We start from the raw sequence: 8,218 nt of genomic DNA on the forward strand, positions 1-8,218 counted from the left end.
TATAATATATATATAGATGATGCAGCACACTGGCCTGAGCCTGAGCAGTGCACACAGATATGGTATGTGACTGACTGAGTCACTGTGTGTATCGCTTTTTTCAGGCAGAGAACGGATATATTAAATAAACTGCACTGTGTGTCTGGTGGTCACTCACTATATAATATATTATGTACTCCTGGCTCCTGCTATAACCTATAACTGGCACTGCAGTAGTGCTCCCCAGTCTCCCCCACAATTATAAGCTGTGTGAGCTGAGCAGTCAGACAGATATATAATATTATATATAGATAGATAATAGATGATGCAGCACACTGGCCTGAGCCTGAGCAGTGCACACAGATATGGTATGTGACTGAGTCACTGTGTGCTGTGTATCGCTTTTTTCAGGCAGAGAACGGATTATAAATAAAAGTGGTGGTCACTGGTCACTATCAGCAAAACTCTGCACTGTACACTACTGAGTACTCCTAATGCTCCCCAAAATTAGTAAATCAAGTGTCTCTCTAATCTATTCTAATTCTAAACGGAGAGGACGCCAGCCACGTCCTCTCCCTATCAATCTCAATGCACGTGTGAAAATGGCGGCGACGCGCGGCTCCTTATATAGAATCCGAGTCTCGCGAGAATCCGACAGCGTCATGATGACGTTCGGGCGCGCTCGGGTTAACCGAGCAAGGCGGGAAGATCCGAGTCGCTCGGACCCGTGAAAAAAAACATGAAGTTCTGGCGAGTTCGGATTCAGAGAAACCGAACCCGCTCATCTCTACTGAAAATGCTCCATATCTGTGCTGCATTGTAGTATATAGTAGGAGGACAGTGCAGAATTTTGCTGACCACCAGTATATATATATAGCAGTACAGTACATTAGTCCATTGCTCTACCTCTGTGTCGTCAAGGATACTATCCATCCATATCTGTGCTGCATTGTAGTTGTGCGCAGTATATAGTAGGAGGACAATGCAGAATTTTGCTGACCACCAGTATATATATAGCAGTACGGTACAGTAGTCCATTGCTCTACCTCTGTGTCGTCAAGTATACTATCCATCCATATCTGTGCTGCATTGTAGTTATGCGCAGTATATAGTAGGAGGACAGTGCAGAATTTTGCTGTCCACCAGTATATATATATAGCAGTACGGTACAGTAGTCCATTGCTCTACCTCTGTGTCGTCAAGTATACTACCCATCCATATCTGTGCTGCATTGTAGTTGTGCGCAGTATATAGTAGGAGGACAGTGCAGAATTTTGCTGACCACTAGTATATATATATATATATATATATATATATATATTTATCTCTGCATCATGTGCTGTTTGGGGACTATTTTTTAAGTGCCATCCTGTCTGACACTGCAGTGCCACTCCTAGATGGGCCAGGTGTTTGTGTCGGCCACTTGGGTCACTTAGCTTAGCCATCCAGCGACCTTGGTGCACCTCTTTTTTTCTTTGCATCATGTGCTGTTTGGGGACTATTTTTTTAAGTGCCATCCTGTCTGACACTGCAGTGCCACTCCTAGATGGGCCAGGTGTTTGTGTCGGCCACTTGGGTCACTTAGCTTAGCCATCCAGCGACCTTGGTGCACCTCTTTTTTTTTTTTGCATCATGTGCTGTTTGGGGACTATTTTTTTAAGTGCCATCCTGTCTGACACTGCAGTGCCACTCCTAGATGGGCCAGGTGTTTGTGCCGCCCACTTGGGTTGCTTAGATTAGTCATCCAGCGACCTCGGTGCAAATTTTAGGACTAAAAATTATATTGTGAGGTGTTCAGAATAGACTGGAAATGAGTGGAAATTATGGTTATTGAGGTTAATAATACTATGGGATCAAAATGACCCCCAAATTCTATGATTTAAGCTGTTTTTGAGGTTTTTTTTTTTTAAATACCCTCGAATCCAAAACACACCCGAATCCGACAAAAAAATTTCAGGGAGGTTTTGCCAAAACGCGTCGGAATCCAATACACGGCCGCGGAACCGAATCCAAAACCAAAACACAAAACCCGAAAAATGTCCGGTGCACATCACTAATGCTGATATGGCCGCGCTTCGTTCATTGTTGGTGCATACACATTGAAAGATATGAACGAGATCGTTTATATCTTTCAGTGTAATTGGCCAGTGTGTAGGGCCCATAACTCTATGAGATATGTGACACTGAATCCAACTAGATTCTTCAGTTTCCACACATGCCAGCCACTGAACCACGGGCAGCTGCAAGCAGCATTAAAGGGAAGAGTTTGGGGAAGGCAAGGGGGCTGCCCCTGGGTATGTGGCACAACCCCAAACGCGACGTGGCCATTCCACAGTTTAATGTGACCACTCCCAACTCCTCATACACACACGCTTTCTGGAAGACAGAGGAGTCTTCACATCTCTGGGAGGGAAGACCAATCTATTCACTTCACAGCTCCACATCTTAATCAACACTTTTGTCTGCTTAAAATTGGTAGTGGCATAAAGACCAGTGAGGCAGGTGAGGCAGAGCCTTTCCTGTTATACTAACATTTGCGTCAGAGTTTTCACTATATAAAGTATATGAAAAATACAAAGAATATGATAGAAATATCTTCTTTGTATTATTCCAATCATTTTTATAGTCAAAACTCTGGAGTAAAAAGTCTAACTGGCGAGGCAGTGCCTCCCTTGTCTATCTTTTCTGTGAATCTCTGATCGAAACTCACCAAATTTCTAGGAGTTTATACTGCTGTACCTGTGTATAGTGCCCACATGAACCATTGGGCTCATATATTGTGTGTAAGTCTGGCTCTGGTAGTAGCCAGTGCCTCCTCAACCATTTACCTCACCGCACGTCCCTGATAAAGAAAGAGCTGTAACTAGAAATTTGACACCTCCTTGCCCTCATGTTCAATCAAATAAATCTGAAATACTAATTTCCCTGTGTTCCTTTTCAGCTTTGCATCATGTGTGGCTGCCTCACGGTCCTAGTTACATTCCTGCATAAAGTGTACTCTGTAGGGGGGGAATTAGGAGATTTTCTGGCACAACCCGGATGAAAGAGATATGCTGCGCGTTTCATCCATGTACAGGAAGCAGACTCACCAGGGATGAATTACCAACCAGTGCAAACAGTCTACACTTCCATTATTCTGCACCTTTTAAAACAGCACGACACCACTGATCCAGCATAAGTGGAACTACAGTAACCTGCATTTTTCAAATCAGGTTATTTGTCTGTTACATCTGTGATCGCCTCTCACTGACACCCAAATTTTATTACTGTAGCTTGCAATTTGATGGTCATTATGTTAATAATGATTTGTCCCATTAAGTGTCTGCGAGGCCTAACTTCTTTCCTATGATCTCATGGTGAAAAAACAAAAAGTTGGCCAAATCATCTGCCTACTTGGGTAACGTGCTATTTTGCTGAACTTCTTTCATAGCTGTCAGTGAAAGCATTACATGCCTATATACAAGGATCGCCTCATGCAATTACTATGTGGGCGTGGTCTGTCTAATGTCTATAAAAGTAATCATGAATTTTGGAAACATTAGAAAAATACAAGACATTTATATAACAGTTGTTACAAACAAAAGTTTAACATGCAAAATAATTAATCCATGCTAGAATTGTGCATGTTTTGGGGGCTATATATATATATTAAAGCAGACAACAAATATACCCTTCCTGCGCTAAAGTTCAGCAGCACTACTGAAAGATCCCCTGTCGGTAGGTTCTTAGAAATAGAAACAAAAACAACAAGTACAGAGTGCGCTTAATAATTACACTGGTTAAAAATTGATCAACTCCAGATTCGAGGGCGGGACTTCTCTTGAGTTCTTTTTCCCTTAGGGAATTCCTAATTGAGGCCTATAGAGAAACCCTCTCACCAAAGAAATCACCCGACAAAAAATTCACAGTTTAGTTACAGGAATTCTTTATAAAAAATAAACTTTAATCCATAGTCATAAAATTGACATGATATAAAACATCATAAGACAACAATTATTTGGACACACACCAAGATGCTTTAGATGTTACCAGGTAATCCTCCTCACCTTAACGGTGTGAGCTCTTGGAGGAATACTCAAAGCAAAGGGATAGTATACAATAATTGATAAATCCTACGCGTTTCATCCACTCGGACTTCGTCAGGGGTAAAATATGTCTGGGTGAAAAAAATGGAAAAGAATGGTTTAGGGAATGGAAAGGTGTATGGATAAATTCCATTAAAGGGAGGTATGATATAGTATTAGTACCTACCTAAAATAGTAATGTGTTAAAATCCACAAGGAATAATTTGTACTGTAAACTTGGTCTACTGGAATCCAGTATGTCACATAAGGGATTGGATCTAATTAAGTAGATACTTTATTAGACACTTCATTTATAATGAACCAAAATCTAAGAAATTGAAAAAAATGAATGGTACTAACCCAAAAATATAAGATGTAATAAGTTCCACTAGGAATATTATGTAGACGTAATCTGATGGAATTCAATGTATATCACAGAAATTTTTGAATCTGGTAGAAATATAGTAAACACTTTATTTATATGGGGCCAAATATATATAGATATATATGTATATATACACAATAACTAATACTGACCCGAAAAGTGGATATAATTCACATTTGAGACAATAGGGCCATTAGCTGATTGCAACCCTGGGACATAAAATGGACAATGCGCCACCTGTAATGGGAGGAAGTGCCTCTTAATTATAGGGCATATACACATGAAAAAGACAAAAAGAATTGAATTTGATTATACCATTTAAAGGAATGGAAGATCCATAATGGCTGGCAGCAACCAGAACCAAAGGATTAAAAACCAAAAAAATAGAGTCTGGAACCTCTTCCTGACTGTAACGAAGGGGCAATTGCATAAGATTTACCAAAAAAATATTATAATGCGTACGGTTTATCAGTATATTGTACAAATGATACAAATTTAGACAAAATGTGTACATACCACGGCTTGATAAGCTGAATTGTATACAGGACCAGTGGTATAGAATAACAATCCAGTGATTAGCACCTTAAATAATAAAAATTAACCTTAGCAATTACGTCTTATTTCAAATAGACATCAAACCACAAAAATCGGACAATATTCCTTCTATGATTTCGTAATCCTGTCATAAATTTATCAAAATTCATTCACAGCTCATAGAGCTACATAATGGTAGTAATATTAATTACAACAAAAATGGATAACAATATTTCTTTTAGCAGTGAATAATTTGTTCACAGTTCATGGAATTACATATTTCATTAGTACAGAGCAACTTAAGTTTTCTATCAGTGGTTATTCATGATAAAAAATAACCATAAGTGAGATTGAACTAAATGCAATCAAACAATGCAATAAGCAGACTTACTTGGATATAGTTATAATTCGGCACACCAACTGAGTATGTGTTTGCAGCATCCAGGAAGGGAGATATATATATATATATATATATATATATATATATATATATATTGGTGGTAATGGGACCCTGAAAAGTATCATGACCTACTGATGCATATTGATTTTCTGGAGATATGAAGCAAAAACCTTTGCCAGCGCAGTAGCTCTGATAGGAGCCTGTCCCAGCGAAGAGGCTGGCAGCAAAGTGATAATGATAGCAATACCTTTACTGCTGGCCAGGACACAGTGCATGCACATAAGAAAAATGTAATCACTGGGAGGAGGGGGATCATGAAGATCTGTCTCTGGTGATGTTCTCCCCATAGGGACAGAAGGGCTTTCTTCATCTCAAGATGGCATTAGCAAATGGGCAGACACATATCTAGGAGGGTGAGGGGGTGTGGACCACACCCGGGTGTCACCCTTCCAGGAGGTGACACCAAAATGTTGGTGGTGGGTGGGAGTTATTAACCACATCTGGTGTCACAATCCACTGCAAACGAGACCAAGGTTTAAAAACAGGGGCGCTTTAAGAGAGGAGGAGGCTTGTGTGCTGCTGCCTCCTCCATACGGGCCTTCTCCTCTCTGCCGGCAGTGCTGGAGAGTCTGAGCACTATAGGGCCCAGACACTACTACGCATGCAACAACAAGAGAGGCTGCGCTGTGTGTCAGTAGTTAAGTACAAAAAGAGCAAACGTGTACTATAAAGGTATTAAATTTATTAAAAATGACATGTGGTTAATAAAACAAACTTAAAATAAAAGCACACCTGTATCTGTCTCAAAGGTATATGGAGTAGTGATAACTGGTATATGGTATATGGCAATAAAGGTCCAATATAAAGTTCAGAAAAAAGAAACTCAATGCGGTGCAGTCCCAGAGAAATGGTTACCTCGTATATGTCACCCGGCAGATGGTGATGTGTGTGTATAGTACCTCTCCGATTGGGCTGGTATAAATTTCGGCCGAGCGTCCCCGGCCAAAACAATCCTGCTTTGCCCAAATTGTTGCACAGCGGAGGGACGATATCTAGTAGACAGCCTGTCAGTAGTCACTCGTCGCGGTGAGGAGATGGTATAAGCTTGCGGCTGGATGGAAGCAAAGTCCGGTAATGCTCACCAGTTGCAGTGGTGAGATGGACGGCAGCCTGTACGGTGACGAGCCGGTAATAGGCTGAAATTGGAAACCAAGGAGGGTTTGCACGGCAGTGTAACACCTTGGACCAGGTGTGCTAGTTTGGAGGCGGAGTCCTGACGCGTTTCGTCACGATCACGTGACTTTTTCAAAGGTATGATCCTGCCTCCACATTTACCAGTATTTAAAGCCTGAGCTACTGATGACATGCAGATGTCAGTGATTAACAATTAAGGCAACTGCCCTATGAAACACATTACATACACGTTCGCTCTCAAAATAACACAGTTTAAAAAACACATTGTTATAGAAAACAATCGAAGCATATGGCAGAATTGACCCGTGAACAGAAACAATATAAATCCACAGATTAAACCTCTGCATAGGGATTGCAATGTTGTGCAGAAGGTTTTCTAATGGACAATTACTACAATGAGAAGCAGGAGCTAATTAGCCGTCACCTGTGATGACATTTAAACATAGTTTACTTATTTGATGTTGACAATCTACTATAGTTCTGAGCAGAGGACATATATTATCTAATAGAATAGGATAGAATAAAATAAAGCAGACGATGAAACATAGTTTCAAAAATAATAATAATAAATCAAGAGTAAAAATAAAAAAAATAAAAAAAATAAAGAATAAATGAATAAATGATTAAACTGTATCTATCTGACCATCATGGATTCGAACTGGGGTCTGTGGAGGGATGCTATTCAGTGATCTAACTCAGTGTGCCACTGGCCCTGCTGTGTGTGGAAGAGATTCAGACCTGTATTTGTAAGCTGACAGACACTCGGAAGTACATGTAGAACTTGATATTTAATATTATCTCCATAGCTAAAATAAAATAAATATAGGAAAAAAGAAGAAAGAGAGACACAAAAAGTGGTCAAAGTAAAACAAACGTCAGGATGAAGGTCATGAGTAACCTATATTCTTGTTAGCTCATAACGTCATGAGTCCTTATGTCGCTCGTGTATAAACGTGAGGAATAAAATAAATTTATTCTCTATTGACTGCGCACTGGTGACTGCCATGAGTTCGTATCCCACGTCCAACTGAGGCACCAAATAGTGTCTCAACCCGACGTGCCACTGACCTCACTACAACACACCATAGCTGCAAGAAGACTATTCATTATGGGTAATCTTAAAATTTCACAAAAAAAAAAAAAAACTTAGAGAAAATATCAAAATATAGTACCCATCTATGACCTTCATTAATAGAGATTGTGTAAAGGGTTTAAAGCAGAAAGAAACTGGGTACCCGAAACATCTATAGCATGATTTTTTTGATTAATAAATATTGACTTTTCTCATCCTAGGTCGAATTCAATGCATTCATTAAGGCCCTCCGGCATTAGGGTCCTCAACTTGTGGATCCAGTAGTTCTCCCTCAGGCATAACTTTCTATATCTATCTCCTTCGCGTGCTGTCGGTGGTATTGTCTCAATACCAATTAATTTTATATCTTCTGGATTTTTTTGGTGTTTGTCTGAAAAATGTCTAGAGACGCTATGGAACACAAAACCTTTTTGAATATTGCGTCTGTGTTCAAGAAACCTAGTTCTTAATTTTCGTGTCGTCCTACCCACATAGATAAGACCACAATTGCAGCTCAATAGATATATCACAAAAGAACTGTTACAATTGATATGTGAGCATGCGCAGATCATCGGGAAAATGGTGCAACG

At 39.9% G+C, this 8,218-nt stretch overlaps 1 long non-coding RNA gene across 1 annotated transcript; it reads right to left on the minus strand.

Annotated features, from left to right (window-relative positions):
• Positions 1-3,952: 3,952 nt before the first annotated feature.
• On the minus strand, positions 3,953-4,491 carry LOC134947865 (uncharacterized). The gene is made up of 3 exons (XR_010182826.1): positions 4,404-4,491; positions 4,231-4,321; positions 3,953-4,135 (listed from the first exon to the last, which is right to left on the minus strand). It is a non-coding gene; the product is annotated as an uncharacterized LOC134947865 (long non-coding RNA).
• Positions 4,492-8,218: the final 3,727 nt, after the last annotated feature.

The sequence above is a fragment of the Pseudophryne corroboree genome, chromosome 8, assembly GCF_028390025.1.
Source record: "Pseudophryne corroboree isolate aPseCor3 chromosome 8, aPseCor3.hap2, whole genome shotgun sequence".
NCBI classification, from domain to species: Eukaryota; Metazoa; Chordata; class Amphibia; order Anura; family Myobatrachidae; genus Pseudophryne; species Pseudophryne corroboree.